A 15,083-nucleotide genomic window follows, 5' to 3' on the forward strand; every position below is an offset into this window, starting at 1 on the left:
GAGTGACATACAGTGACCTCTGTTGGATACTATGAGAAATACTGGATTTTGTTGAGGTTTGGGAGTGTCTTACACTGTGGCTGTGTTACACTGTCAAGAGGGGCTGGACCCAGGACAGTCAACAAATGGTGAGCAGCCAGGACATCCTGGGTGGTGTGGGACATGACCAGTGACTCATGGTGGGCAGAGCACTCCTGGGGACAATATAGAACTTGGAGAGTGATGGGGCCAAGGTTGGAGGGAACATTTCAGAACCAAGTTGTTTGTGGAATATCTGGGGAATGGGAAAGCAGTCTGGGAGTGGAGGCTCCTGCCTTGGTGCTTAGAGACAAGACTGGGATGTAGATCTGGCTGTACAGGACTGCAGGAGCATCCCGTTCCCCTCCCCATCTAATACATGAGCACCCTAGGCCCTATATAGGCCCAAACACACACACACACACACACACACACACACACACACACACACACACACACACACACACACAGTTGTGCAAAGACTCAGACAACGCTCCAAGCACCCGGGCCACCCACAGGGCCCAGTAAGGGATAAAAGTGGATTGCCAATTTGCTCCTACAGACTCCATTTGGGACAGGTGGAGGCAGCCCTAGAAGCAGGAACAATGCAGTAGAGAAAAGGGACAGTGTGTGTAAACAGCATTTCACAAGAGGGCTTGAGTCCAAGGCAAGAGAAGAGCATCAGCTAGGAGTCAGCAGAGGGGTCATAGAGTGTGAGAGAGACACACCTGAAGCCGCTTTTCCCTCCTGAACTTCAGGGCCCCATGTCTCCTAGGAGTAGGTGGGAAACAAAGAGCAGCGGAAGCAGAAAGGAAAGAGGGGCTTCTGGGCTTGAGTCCAGCCTTGGTCATGTCTAGGAGGAACACACATTTTCCTGAGTGAACAGGTGAAACCAGATGTGGGAATTTAAAAGCCAAAAACAGGGGACTTAGCTCCCTCAGTGCAGTCCTGTGCAGGCTGCAGTGTGGTATCCCAGGATTTTGATCAACTTTCTTGGACAGTGAAGTGATGGGTGCAAATTCCTCTAACCTTTTTCCCTAGGCTTGTTATTATCTTGTTGGAGAGGATGAGTGAGGCAGGGAGAGAGAAAGCAGGCGAGCACGATGTTCCCCCCTGAATGCTACCAACATCTGGCAGCTGGAGGTTAGAGTCAGGAGCTGGGAACTCAGTCTGGATCTTCCATGTGGGTGTCAAGGACCCAGCCACGTGAGGTGTCCCTGCTGTCCTCAGCGTCCACATTAGCAGGAAGCAGGAATCAAGAGTCAAACCAAATGAGGGGCATGGGCTCATAACTGGTGGTTAAAACCGCTAGGCTATGGTTGACCTTGTTTCATGGCTTCTCAATTATGGAAGTGTATAATGATGGAGTACTGGGGTCTACCATATCCAGATGTGGGGGTATAATGCAACATGCATTCCTGCTTTCAGACGAAAGATGGATTCCCAATGAAACTGCTGGACAAGTGTAGATAATGGGATTCTGGACTGTCTGACTTTGTATCAGCAATGTTGGGGTACACTTAATAAGAGACTGATGAAATTCTAATTCCTTGTGCAGGATTATACCACTGTAGTAAAATGGGGAAAAGCTTTCAAGGGGGTGGTGAGAGTTTGGGGGGGGGGCGGAAATCGCAATCTACACGAAATTATGTCAAATAATTTAAAAATTTATAATAAAAAATATATATCTTAAAAAATTTAAATTGTTGAAACTCTAACAACAACAACAATAAAAAACCACCAGGTCAAACGTCTGTCCCTCCAAGGAGTTTATAATGTATCTGTTTATTTGAGATGGAGAGAGGGGAGAGACAGATACACACACACATAGAGCTCACATCTATTGGTTTACTCCCCAAATGGCTGCAGTAGCTGGATGGTGCCAGACCAAAGCTGGGAACCATGGATTCAATTTGGGTCTTCTACAAGAGTGGTAGGAACCCAGTCACCTAAGCTATCGTTGCTACCTCCCAGGGTCTGTGTTAACAGGAAGCTGGAGTCAGGAGCTGGAGGTAGACATTAAGCCCACCTAATGTGGGACATGGGTGTCCTAACTGCTAGGACACCCATTTATTCTCAACCCATTAATATCTCTGGAGCTAAGTAAGTCTCTTGGAGATAGCACACACACACACTTGAAATTTATTTATTTTAAAATGTTTGTTACATAGGTGTTAGGTGAGAGGATTGTGAACCCATGCATGTGTCTGGGTCGGATGGGAAAGGATGGGGATGGGAAAGGTGGGTGAGAGAAAAGACTCTGCTTTCCCTCCTGTGATCATGAGGGGGAGAGGGAGGAAGGCAAATGTACTGCTCCTTGTGCCAGATCATGTCAGTGCCAGGGAACAGAGATAATCCAGTCCCCTGGTTTCATCCTAGGGACCCTGATGGGCAGAACAACGTCCTGAGGGTGTTACTTCAATACTAGTCTCAGTTGGTCTGAGGTGATGTTGGCTTTGTTACGCTGGGTGTGAGGTACTGTTTTCTATCCTTGCTGGCTGCCTGTATCTATTTCAGTATCCATAGCCTTAGATGCTTGGTGGAGAGTTTGTCCTGTAGCATTATTCAACCTGCTCTTCTTTCTGTCTGTTGGTGAGACACTCGAGGTCCTTTGTTGAAGATAGGCCAGCTGTCTTGTGTTTCATGTGCATCCTGGTATGTTGTCTTTCCTTACACAGAGTCAGCAACAGGGGCAGCCCAGTCCCGCACATGCTCTGAGGCCAGACCAAATGTCCATGCGGTGTTCCCAGGGTTGGAGACTAGGTGGGGTGGACCCGTCAGGCCAGCTCCTAAGAGCCCCTTCTAACTTGCGCCCTGGATCAGAACTCAATGGATGCTCTAAGCCCAGCCAGGCCCAGCCTCCCGCCAGACCCAGTCTTGTGTGTTGTGACAGGTGCTATTGCCTCATCAGGATGACCCTATAGGCCCCAGTCAGGCCTGGCCCAGCCCTCCTCCAGACCTGGCTGTTGCATGTACTGGAGGGTGCTGTGGCTAGTTGGGAGACCCCTGAGGATTCTAGTTCCTCCCCTAGAAATGGTTCTCAAATGGGGTGTCAAGTGCTGCAGCCTAGCCTGGCTGAACCACCTCCACCTGGCTCATGTGCGCTGGCAGGTGCTGCAGCCCAGCCTGGCCCAGCTAGCTCCCAGACATGGCTCTGATACACAGAAGCAATTGCTGCAGCCGGGCTCAGCCTGCCAGCAAACCCAGCACTTGTACTGATGGATGCTGTGGCAACTGTGATAGCAGTGGGGTGACACTGACTGGCATGTGCTCACAGTGGCATGGTGGACACTTCACCCTCTCTGCCCAGATCTTAAAAATATATATATAGAAAAAATAGGATAAGAGTGTATGGCTGCCAAGGTGGTGCTCTACAGCCCCGGGCCCTGAGAACGCACCAACGGTGCCTTGAAAATTACCACGCCCGGCAACACCACGCCTACAGGCTCCAATCTCTACAGGAAAGCACCTGACAGCCCCTCAACACACGGGTCCATTTGCCTCACCAGAATACACCAACGCAATGGGAAAAACCACCAGAAAGAGTTGTGCTCCAGATGAAAGAGCCAGCACCCCACCAAACAAGGGCCAAAAGCCATTATCAATATCGACGATACGAGATGAAGACATGGAAGTGTTACCAACAAAGGAATTGATGAAAATAATGCTAAAATCTCTCAGAGACGTGGACACAAAGCTGGAAGACCTCCAGAACCACATAATCACCGAAATACAACAAATCAAAACCAAACTGGATGCCCAAGATAATAAGATTGAAAGCCTCATCAACAGAATAAATGCGGCAGAGGAAAGGATCTCTGAAACAGAAGACACACAAAATGAAAGTGCCCAGCGAATTAAACAGCTGGAGACAAACCTCAGCAAAACTAATAAAATGATGCAAGAGATGAAGGATTACCTTAGAAAATTGAATATTCGGATCATCGGCCTCCCCGAGGGAGTAGAAAGAGAATCTGGGATGCAAGCAGTGCTCGATGAAATTATACAGGAAAACTTCCAAAACACTTGGAACACGAATCCACCCCGCATACAGGATGGACAGAGAACTCCCAACAGACATGATCCAAAGAGATCTTCACCCAGACACACGGTGCTCAAGTTCTACTCCAATGAAGACAAAGAAGGAATCCTGAGACAAGTACGAAGTAGAGAAAAGATCACATACAGGGGAAAACCCATCAGAATCACTGCTGACTTCTCCGAAGAGACCCTACAAGCAAGGAGAGAATGGACAAAGATCTTCCAAGTCCTGAAACAAAACAACTGTCAACCAAAAATAATCTACCCAGCAAAGATCTCATTTGTATATGAGAACGAAATCAGATACTTCAATAGCAAAGAAAAACTAGAAGAATATGTCTACACAAAACCAGCTCTGCAAAGTCTCCTTAGAAATGCGCTAGTCCCGGACAAAAAGGAGGCAAATCACAAACAAAGTTGGCAAATAAGAAGGTCTCCAAACTAAAGGCCGCACCAACAAGACAATTACATAGGCAACAACACACACACAACACAATCACATGGCAGGGCAAAATTGCAACCTCTCAATTTTAACTCTCAACACAAATGGTCTAAATTCACCAATCAAAAGACAGAGATTAATAGAATGGATCATCAAACAAGACCCAACCATCTGTTGCCTACAAGAAACGCATCTAACCAGAAAGGATGCAAAGAAACTGAAAGTGAAGGGATGGAAAAAGATATTTCACGCCAATAGACGAGAAAAAAAAGCTGGGGTAGCTATCCTAATTTCAGACGAGATAGATTTCATTCTAACTAACATCAAAAGAGACAGGGAAGGCCATTTTATACTGGTGAAAGGAATGATCCATCAAGAAGCAATCACCATCATTAATGTTTATGCACCGAATCTTAATGCACCTACTTACGTAAAGCAATTACTTACAGACTTAAGGGAAGACATAGACACCCGCACAATTCTTGTAGGCGATCTCAACACACCTCTAACAACAATGGACCGGTCTACGAAACAAAAACTCAACAAAGAAACAACAGAGCTCACACAAACAATAGAACAACTGGACTTAGTAGACATATATAGAACTTTTTATCCTAAGGCCACAGACTATACCTTCTTCTCAGCGGTGCATGGCACCTTCTCCAGAATCGACCACATGATAGGACATAAAGCGAATCTAAACAACTTCCAAAACATTAGTATCATACCATGTACCCTCTCAGACCACCATGGGATGAAACTGGAAATCAACAACTCAAAACTCCCCAGGAAGTATAGGCACTCTTGGAAATTGAACAATATGCTATTAAACGAACAATGGGTCAGAGAAGAAATTAAAGATGAGATCAAAAAATTTATGGAAACCAATGAAAACTCTGATACAACATTCCAAAACTTGTGGGACACCGCCAAAGCAGTGCTACGAGGTAGATTCATCGCAATCGGAGCCCATGTCAAGGCCCAAGAAAGACGCCAAATACAGGAACTAACCTCACACCTCCAGGATCTGGAAAAACAGCAGCAGAAGAGTCCCACACACAATAGGAAACAAGAAATCATCAAAACAAGGGAGGAGATAAACCAAATAGAAATCAAAAAAACTATACATAAAATCAACAAATCAAAAAGTTGGTTTTTTGAGAAAATAAACAAAATAGACACTCCACTGGCCCGATTGACCAAAAAAAAACAAGAGAAAGTGAGAATCAATAGCATTAAAGATGAAAAAGGCAACATAACAACAGACACTGCAATCATTAAGAAAATAATTAGAAATTACTACAAAGAACTGTACTCCCACAAATTTGAGGACCACCAAGAAATAGAAAAGTTCTTGGACTCCCACCACTTACCAAAACTCAGTCCGGAGGCAACTGCAGAATTAAATAAACCCATAACCGAGGTAGAGATTGAAACAGTCATCAAAGATCTCCCAACGAAAAAAAGCCCAGGCCCAGACGGCTTCACTACAGAATTCTACAAAACATTCCGAACAGAACTAACCCCAATCCTCTACAAGCTCTTCAAAACAATAGAGGAGGAAGCAACCCTCCCAAACTCATTCTATGAAGCTAACATCACCTTAATCCCAAAACCGGACAGAGAACCATCAGAGAAGGAAAACTACAGACCTATTTCTCTGATGAACATTGATGCTAAAATTCTCAACAAAATCCTAGCCAATAGAATTCAAAAAATCATCAGACAGATCATTCATCCGGATCAAGTAGGATTCATCCCTGGAATGCAGGGATGGTTCAACATTCGGAAATCCATAAATGTTATAAACCACATCCAAAAACTGCAAAACAAGAACCACATAATAGTTTCAATAGATGCAGAAAAAGCTTTCGACAAAATCCAACACCTCTTCATGCTAAAAACTCTAGCCAAAGTAGGCATAGATGGGAAAATCCACAACATAATCAAAGCAATTTATGAAAAACCCAATGCCAGTATCATACTGAATGGAGAAAAGCTAGAACCCTTCCCACTGCGATCTGGAACAAGACAAGGGTGCCCGCTATCACCACTGCTATTCAACATAGTCCTAGAGGTACTTGCAGAGGCCATAAGACAAGAAAAAGAAATCAAAGGCATACGTATAGGAAACGAAGAAGTCAAGCTTTCACTATATGCAGATGACATAATCCTGTACATAGAAAAACCAGGAGACTCAATACAGAAACTGCTAGAACTTATACGAGAGTTTGGCAGAGTGGCGGGGTACAAAATTAATGAACGAAAATCAACAGCCATAGTGTACGCAAATAACACCAAGATGGAAGAAGATCTAACCAACAGGATACCATTCAAAATAGCAGAGAGAAGTATGAAGTATTTGGGAATAAATTTAACCAAAAGCGTAGGAGACCTATTCGAAGAAAACTACAAACTATTTAAAAAGGAAATTGAACAAAACCTCAAAAGATGGAATAACATCCCGTGCTCCTGGATAGGCAAAATCAATATCATTAAAATGTCTATACTACCACAAGCAATACACATTTTCAACGCAATTCCAATCAAATTGCCCAAAACATTCTTCACGGAACTGGATACAATGATTCAAGAGTTCATCTGGAAACACAAAAAACCACGAATAGCTAGAACCATCCTGAAAAATAAGAAGTTAGCAGGGGGAATCACAATCCCGGACCTCTGGACATACTATAGAGCAGTGGTTATCAAAACAGCCTGGTACTGGCACAAAGACAGAAAGGAAGATCAATGGAATAGAATAGAAGCACCAAAAGGGAACCCACACAAATACAGCCAATTAATCTTTGACAAAAAGACCAATGACAACTCAAGCAAGTGGGAAGGCCTCTTTAGTAAATGTTGTTGGGACAACTGGCTGATAGCCTGTAGAAACAAAAAGATAGACCCACATCTATCACCATACACTAAGATCCAATCTACATGGATAAAAGACCTAAACCTACATCCAGAAACCTTCAAACTCTTGCAGGAAAATGTAGGAAATACCCTGCAAGACCTAGGAGTAGGTTCCGACTTTCTAAGAAGGACACCAAAAGCAATAGCAGTTGAGAACAGAATAAACAAATGGGACCTCATCAAACTAAGAAGCTTCTGTACAGCAAGGGAAACAATCAACAAAGTAAAAAAGCAACCCACAGAGTGGGAGAAGATCTTTGCACACGATATAGGCGATAGGGGGCTAATTTCCAGGATATACAAAGAACTTCAAAACAACCAAAAAACCAAAACAAACAAACCACTCAAGAAATGGGCACGGGAAATGGGCAAACATTTCACAAAGGAACAAGTCCAAATGGCAAACAAACATATGAAAAAATGTTCCAGCTCCCTAGCAATAAGGAAAATCCAAATTAAAACATCGATGAGGTACCACCTAACACCAGTAAGATTGGCCCACATAAACAAGAACACCAACGACGCTTGCTGGCGAGGATGCGGGGAAAAGGGAACCCTACTCCACTGCTGGTGGAGCTGCAAATTGGTACAGCCTTTATGGAAATCAGTCTGGAGAACACTCAAACAACTCAAAATCTGCATACCATATGACCCAGCAATAGCACTCCTAGGAATATATCCAAAACACCTGTTTTACGACAAACCAACATGCATCCCTATGTTCATTGCAGCACAATCAGTAATTGCAAAAACATGGAAGCAACCGAAATGCCCATCAGCAGAAGATTGGATAAGAAAGCTTTGGTTCATCTACTCCATGGAATACTACTCAGCTATTAAAAAAAACAAAATGCAGTTCTTTGTGGCTAAATGGGCACAACTGGAAACTATAATGCTAAGGGAAATGAGTGAATCCCAAAAGATTAGATACCACATGTTTGCCTTGATTTAACCTGTAATTTTTTGTTTGGTTGTTGGTTATTTTTTTGAACCTGTCATTGATACTGTCTCAACCCAGATGTTTCGAAGAATGGAACTTGCATTATTTTTAACATATTGTCTACCCATTACTATGTCAATTAATTCCATAATGTTGTATATTGATACTGAGGCCTTGTTGGGGCTTTTAACTGACCGGATCTTTACTCTGTTAGACCTATCTTCAGACCATAGAAGGTCTCCCCAAGAGGCCACTGAACTTATCTGGACAATAAGACGCTGAACTTTATGCTAGGCATGTGTTTGCAAGCAATGAATCTCAACTGAACTTGAACTATGGTTATGCAACAAGGTGGAGGAATCCACCATGGGGGGAGGGGTATGGGAGGGGTGGGGGGAATCCCCAGCGCCTATAAAACTGTACTACATAATACAATGTAAGGAACAATAAAAAAGAAAAAAAAAAAAAAGAGTGTATGGCTGGCACACTGTTATAGTTAACATAGGATTAGCATTAAACGGCCCATAAGCCAGCAAGCTATTGGTACAAGGTACAGTGTTGGGCATTTCCTGAACAGCTGACCTGAGGTCACTGAGGGTAAGGCAACAGTGTTTGGCTGCAGGACCACCGGAGACCAACTGGTGAGGAATGTCTGTTTATTCAGCAGCAATTTAAGTTTTTGAAGGTTAAGAAAGGGGAGTGCAGGAGGTCTTCTTCTAGTAGTCTCCCACCCACCAAAGACACTGTAATTGGCTGGGCAAAGCAGAGAGGCAGGGTGGGGAGGGGGGTCAGCGCTCAGGGATCATCTCCAAGTGGGTCTGATCCCCCTGCCTGCAGGCTGTGTGTGTCCACCCATCTGGTCACCCTGCAAATGCAGCATCATACGTTCCCGAGAAAGCTGCCCTTGATGCTCTAGTCAGAGGACACTGAATGCCTCACCAGAGCATAGAAAACAAACAAACAAACAAACAAACAAACACATTGGACAACTGTCTAGGCCAAGCTTTGCACCAAATATCTGGTCTATGAATTCTCTGCCCCTCCAGTCAGGTCAGAGGTCGTGTTCTGCATGCAGGGCTGAAAGCTGTGCCTCAGGTCTTGGGCAGATAAGCTCTAAATCATGCCCACCAGATAGCAGACAGAGTCCCAGGGGTGATTGCCCACACTACCAGGCAACCTAGACAGTCCCTGAAATTATGCAAACCACAGCTGAAGTAACCACAGATTTTGAACTGCCAGTAGTTTACCTTAGAGACACTGATGTGGTAAAGAAAGTTGAGTGGTTTTGATAGTTTTGAGATGTTGTCAGTTACATTGGACCAGCATTGAGAAGCTCTTTCTAACTCTATTGGCTGACCAAGTCCACCTTAGTGTATCCTGAGACCAGATACGTGGTACAAAGCTTGGCCAAGAGAGTTGTCCAGTGTGTTTGTTTTCTGTCCTCTGGTGAGGCATTCAGTGTCCTCTGCAGGCCTAGATGAACTGGCTGCCATGTCCCCTGCGTGCATCTGGGAATGTTGTCCATTGCACAGCCATCAGCAACTAATGAGACCTAGCCCTGCTACATGCACTCAAAGATAAGGCCACATATATTGTGATTTTCCCTATAGTTGGGGTTTGAGTCCAGCAGTCTAGTTGGTGAGTCCCCCGAGGAAACCACACTTGGAGTGACCTCAGAGTTGAGTCTTGTGTGTGCCAGCTAGTGTGGGTCAAGTTCAATGTTTCACCTGTATCAGCCAATCCACATAACAGTGAATGCAGCTGCCTGGTCAGTTTGGTCCCCAGCACCATCTCTCATAGGAACCAATGGGTGCTGCGGTCTAACCCAGCCTTGCCCACTACAGGTTTGGTCCTTCCACACACAAGCAGGTTTCATGGCCTAGTCAAGGCATTTCCCTATAATTCACAACAGGACCACCCCTCAGCCAGTTATTGTATGTTCTATCATATGCCGTGGCCTAGCCTGGCCCATCCTGCATCTCAACTGGCTCTCACGCATACCCATGGTGCTAAGGTTTAGCTCAGCCCAACCCATTCCTTGACCCAACGAATACATATGCTGACAGATGCTACTGTCTAGTCCAGCCTAACCCACTCCCAGCCCTGGATCTTGTGCTCAGCAGCAGGAGCTCCAGCCAGCAGGGCATGCCCACAGTTCTTTTACCAGGTCCATTCCCAGTCCTGGATGTGGTGATTGCAGGGCTTACTGCATTCCAGCCTGACTTGACTTGCACCTAGTTTTGGCACTTGCTCGCTGATGCTGTAGCCTCACCCTGCTGTCTTACACTCATTTTGGTGGTCTTGGGTGCTAGAGGTGTGGCAGTGGGGCCCAGCCTGGCCCACTCCCAGACCCAGCCCACATGTTGTCATCTCCGGCAGAGGCTTACCCTGTAGAACCACAACACCTGCCCCAAACTGAGTTCCACAGATTTCCCTACCATGCCTCCTTCTGTGGTTCTGGCGTGTGCCATGACCTGGCCCACCCCTAGTCCAGGCACTCACCAGTAAGTACTGCAGCCTAACCCTGACATTTCACACATGAAACTCTGGCATTTGCAGCAGAATGAGTGGAATTGGAGATCACTGTGTGAAGTGAAACAAGGGAGGCACAGGAAGACAAATATTGTATGTTCTCTGTCATCTGTGTAAGTTAACAATACTTTAACCCAAAACATTGGACCTAAAACAGGCATTGAAAGCTAGCAGGTTGCAGTCATCCAAGTGTAAGGATGTGACACAGCCCACACTAATTTCTTGTATATAGGCACTAGAGGAGAAGGCATGGTAGGTGCAAAACCTGGGGCAAGAATATGGAGAACAGAAGCCTGCTTGCCAGGCTTCACTGCTTTGCACTATGAATATATCCTCAAGTGTTGCAATGTGTTTCATCAAACCTAACGGGTATTGCATGCTAATCAGAATTTTCAAATTGGGGTAGGTGTTGTGGTTCAGTAGGTTAAGCCTCTACCGGTGATGCTCACATCCCACATGAGCACTAATTTGAGTCCCAGGTGCCTTGTTTCCCACCCATCTACCTGCTAATGTGCCTGGGAAGGCAATTCACAATGAGGCTGGGATGAAATTCTTGGCTCCTGGCTTAGAGCTGGCCCAGCCTTGGCTGTTGTAAGCATTTGGGGTGTGAGCCAGTAGATGGAAGATCTCTTTCTGTATCTCTCTCTCTGTCTCTGTCATTGTGCCTTTCAAATAAATACATCTTTTAAACAAATATTTCTAAAAGTTTAAACAAAAAAACGGAAAAGAAATAAGTGTCCTCATATATGTGGTTGCTTTTGAATAGCATAGCTTTTTAGTATCTAGTTCTCCAACAAAAAGGAGAGAGAAAAATGTGGGTGAGTAGTTAGGAGGATGAAATGCTTGGGCCTTTAACTCCCTTCCAAGTAGTGTCAACTGGAGAGGAGGGGCTGGCACAGTGGGGATGAGCAGTGCAGCAGCATCTGCCCACATCTGCAGTCGCACCTGCAGAGTCGGAAGCAGTGGTGGTAAACAGATCCCCCAGATGTGGAGGACAGAGTTCTCAGTGCCCACTTGCCCAGCCAAGCCGTGTACGAGCTGCTGCAGTGACAGCAGCCATGTCCTGGTCCTGGGAACGAGGCCTTCTCTGTGCTAAGAGCATAAATTCATCACAGTTCAGAGGACTGCAAACCTAGGCTTAGATCCCAAAGTTCCAAGATAGTTAACATCTCACAGACTTTGCCAGGGTGATTGTTGTCTGAGTGGGGTGCCTGTTGCTTCCTGTGTATTAGTTCCCAGCTGAATTCCTTATTCCCCAGAATGAGTACAGAGAGAGAGCAACCTGATTTCATTGTTACACCCTTCCATCCTTGTCCATCACACAGTGCCCATGAAGCACTGTCAGTAATGCACACCTCCAGCAGTGAGCTCGGGACCCTTAGCTGCGACATGCGTAGAGCACTGGGATTCATTTGCTTACCCTGATCCAGAAAATGTGACTTGGGCCTGGCGCAAAAGCGTTGTGGTTAAAGTCCTTGCCTTGCACACACCGGGATCCCATATGGATGCCGGTTCTAATCGCAGCGGCCCTGCTTCCCATCCAGCTCCCTGCTTGTGGCCTGGGAAAGCAATTGAGGACAGCCTAAATCCTTGGGACCCTGCACACATGTGGGAGACCTAGAAGAGCTCCTGTCTCCTGGCTTTGGATTGTCTCATCTCCAGTCGTTGTGGCTGCTTGGGGAGTTAAACACTGGACAGAAGATCTTCCTCTCTGTTTATCTGCCTTTCCAATAAAAAAAAAAAACAAACAGATCTTAAAGAAAAAAGAAAAAAGAAAAAGTGACCTGAGAATAGTGACAATTCTGATCTTAGATACTGCTACCATTTGCCAAGGTTTGTTCTTTTTCTGTGGTTTATTCTGACCTACAGATTTGAAAGAACTATGTAAATTCAGTATAACTTCACTCAGGAACTTGAGTTTTACTTGATTTCAGGGTTTGTACACAAGTATGGATACATTTATTTACAACTATGATTACAGGGACTGGCGTTGTGGTACAGGAAGTTGAACTGCTGCTTGTGACAATGGCCTCCTGTGCTGGAGTGCTGGTTCAAGTCCAAGGTCTGTGGTGTCTGACCCCACTCCCTGCAGATTCACTCGGGAAGGTAGAGGATGATGTCTTGAGTGCGTGATTCCAGCCACCTGTGTGGGAGACCCAAATGAAGTTCTAGGCTCCTGGCTTCAGCTTGGCTCACACCAGTATGTTATGGCCTTTCCCAAGTGAAACAGTGGATGGAAGCTTGTTGCATGCCAGCAGGCAACATTCCTGCAAGAGACCAGGCTGAAGGACAAGAGCTGATGGACCTACAAGATGTAAGAGAAATCGTGAGGGGCAGGCGATTCCACACACTCTCAAGGGATGAATGAGCAGGGCGCTCCCTGACATCGGCTTTATGCAGTTTCTTCTTTTTTTTTTTTAGTTCAATTCATCAAGGCTTTAATGAAATATAGAATCACCCCGAGGGATGTGTTTGGCCCAGAGAGGAAAGGAGGCACATGGCAGTTCAGCTTCAGCCTGAGACAGGAGCAGCAACAGAACACCTCCTCCTTTGCTGTGCTTCACTTCGCTGCAGTGGCTGTCACAGTTTTGCTTCATAGCATTTTTCTTAGCAGGCCGGTTACATGTGATCTTCCTGAGTCCACCGCCAGAGGTCACACCAGAGCTTCACATCCAGGAGATCTGTTAGTGCCTTCTGGCTCTGCTAGGCTCCGGGATTCCAGTGAGGACCTCGCACTGGACACCAAACTCACATAGTTCTTCCTGGCAGTTTCCTGGGGCAGGCTGCCCAGGGCATGCCACACCTCTCACCTGGCTTTATTGATGGAGTCAAATGCACCTGGGCTGGGTGCATTGCCGGGTCCTTCAGTTCCATGTTTGCAGAGTGCAAACTCTGAGCTTCGGGTCATTTCCTGGAAGCTCCTTCAAGCGTTTCACTTGATTCTGGGTATTTTCATAGTCCTCTTCGCTGGCACTCATGGCCCTGCTATTTGGGCGCAGTGGGCATCTGGGTAAACCCCAAACCTGCAGAAGGCTTGCACCTCAAGCTCTGTGCTACTCTTCCAGACCTCTGCACCATAGTGAGCTCGGATCATATTAGGATTCTTCCAATACATCATTAGAGGATTGATGATATTTATAGAAAAAAGAACATGTAAAGATCACAGAAACATAATAACATAATTTATCCTAACTGTTCAGGTGGTCAACTTCCGCCTATCTCCTGATTAGCCACACAGTTGACAATAAAAGGCTCCTTGACTTTCTGGCCATAACACACGTCCTCCTGTTTATCAGCACCATTCTCAGGCTGTCCCACTCAGAGCTTAGGAGTTCTCATGCATATGGTAAGATTGTCAAGGGCAACCCTGTGAAGAAAGAATGTTTAACCTTGAGAAGGCTAAGAGGCCTCACACCCACTGCCATTTGCCCCGGCCTGCTTAATACCTAAGCAGCTGAACTGCAAAGAATTCCTGACACAAGCTCTCTCTCTCTCTGTCCCCTCTCTCTGTGTTGTTCCTCCAAGTAAATTAATTAATTTAAAAAATCATAATGATAATAATCAACACTGTCAAGGAGCTGCATTGGAAACTGAGGAGCTGGGGCTCGCACTGAGGCCCACGGCACATGCCAGTGTTGCAGGCAGCAGTGTAATCTGAAGGGCCACAACTTGCTAAGCCACAACACAACCCCCTGAGCATTGTAGTTTTTCAGGCCTATGTACATTTTGAAATGATTGTTTTGAATCATCTAATTGGTCAGGATATAGATGCTGTCTAGAGTGATGATGGCGATAAACACATTTGTGCTTGAATATCTATTTCCTTAAAAGGGAATGGACTGGATTATGCAATTGGGACATTCTAAATTCTTTTTAATAGATGCACAGTTTGCAATCAAAACATTGGGCAAGGCGGTCTCTGAGGACCTCATCAGCACACCCATGGGTCACTGGCCTCTGCTCTCTTTGGCCTTAAACTCAGCACTGACACTGTTGGCAGAATCTCATCCTTCCAGGGACTCTTGGCACAATGACAGGCACAGGGGAGTATTTTATATTGACGTTCTTAGTGTTAGACGTGGCTGTGCTTGGTCAGTACTGCTTGCTCTGGTTCCACTCCTACTACAATACATATCTCACTCTGGTTTGGTTTAACAAAAGTATTGAGTGGCTTTAATTTGGAAGAGAAGG

The sequence above is a fragment of the Ochotona curzoniae genome, unplaced genomic scaffold (genome assembly GCF_017591425.1).
Source record: "Ochotona curzoniae isolate NIBS_2020 unplaced genomic scaffold, NIBS_Ocur_1.0 scaffold_3890, whole genome shotgun sequence".
Lineage (NCBI taxonomy): Eukaryota > Metazoa > Chordata > Mammalia > Lagomorpha > Ochotonidae > Ochotona > Ochotona curzoniae.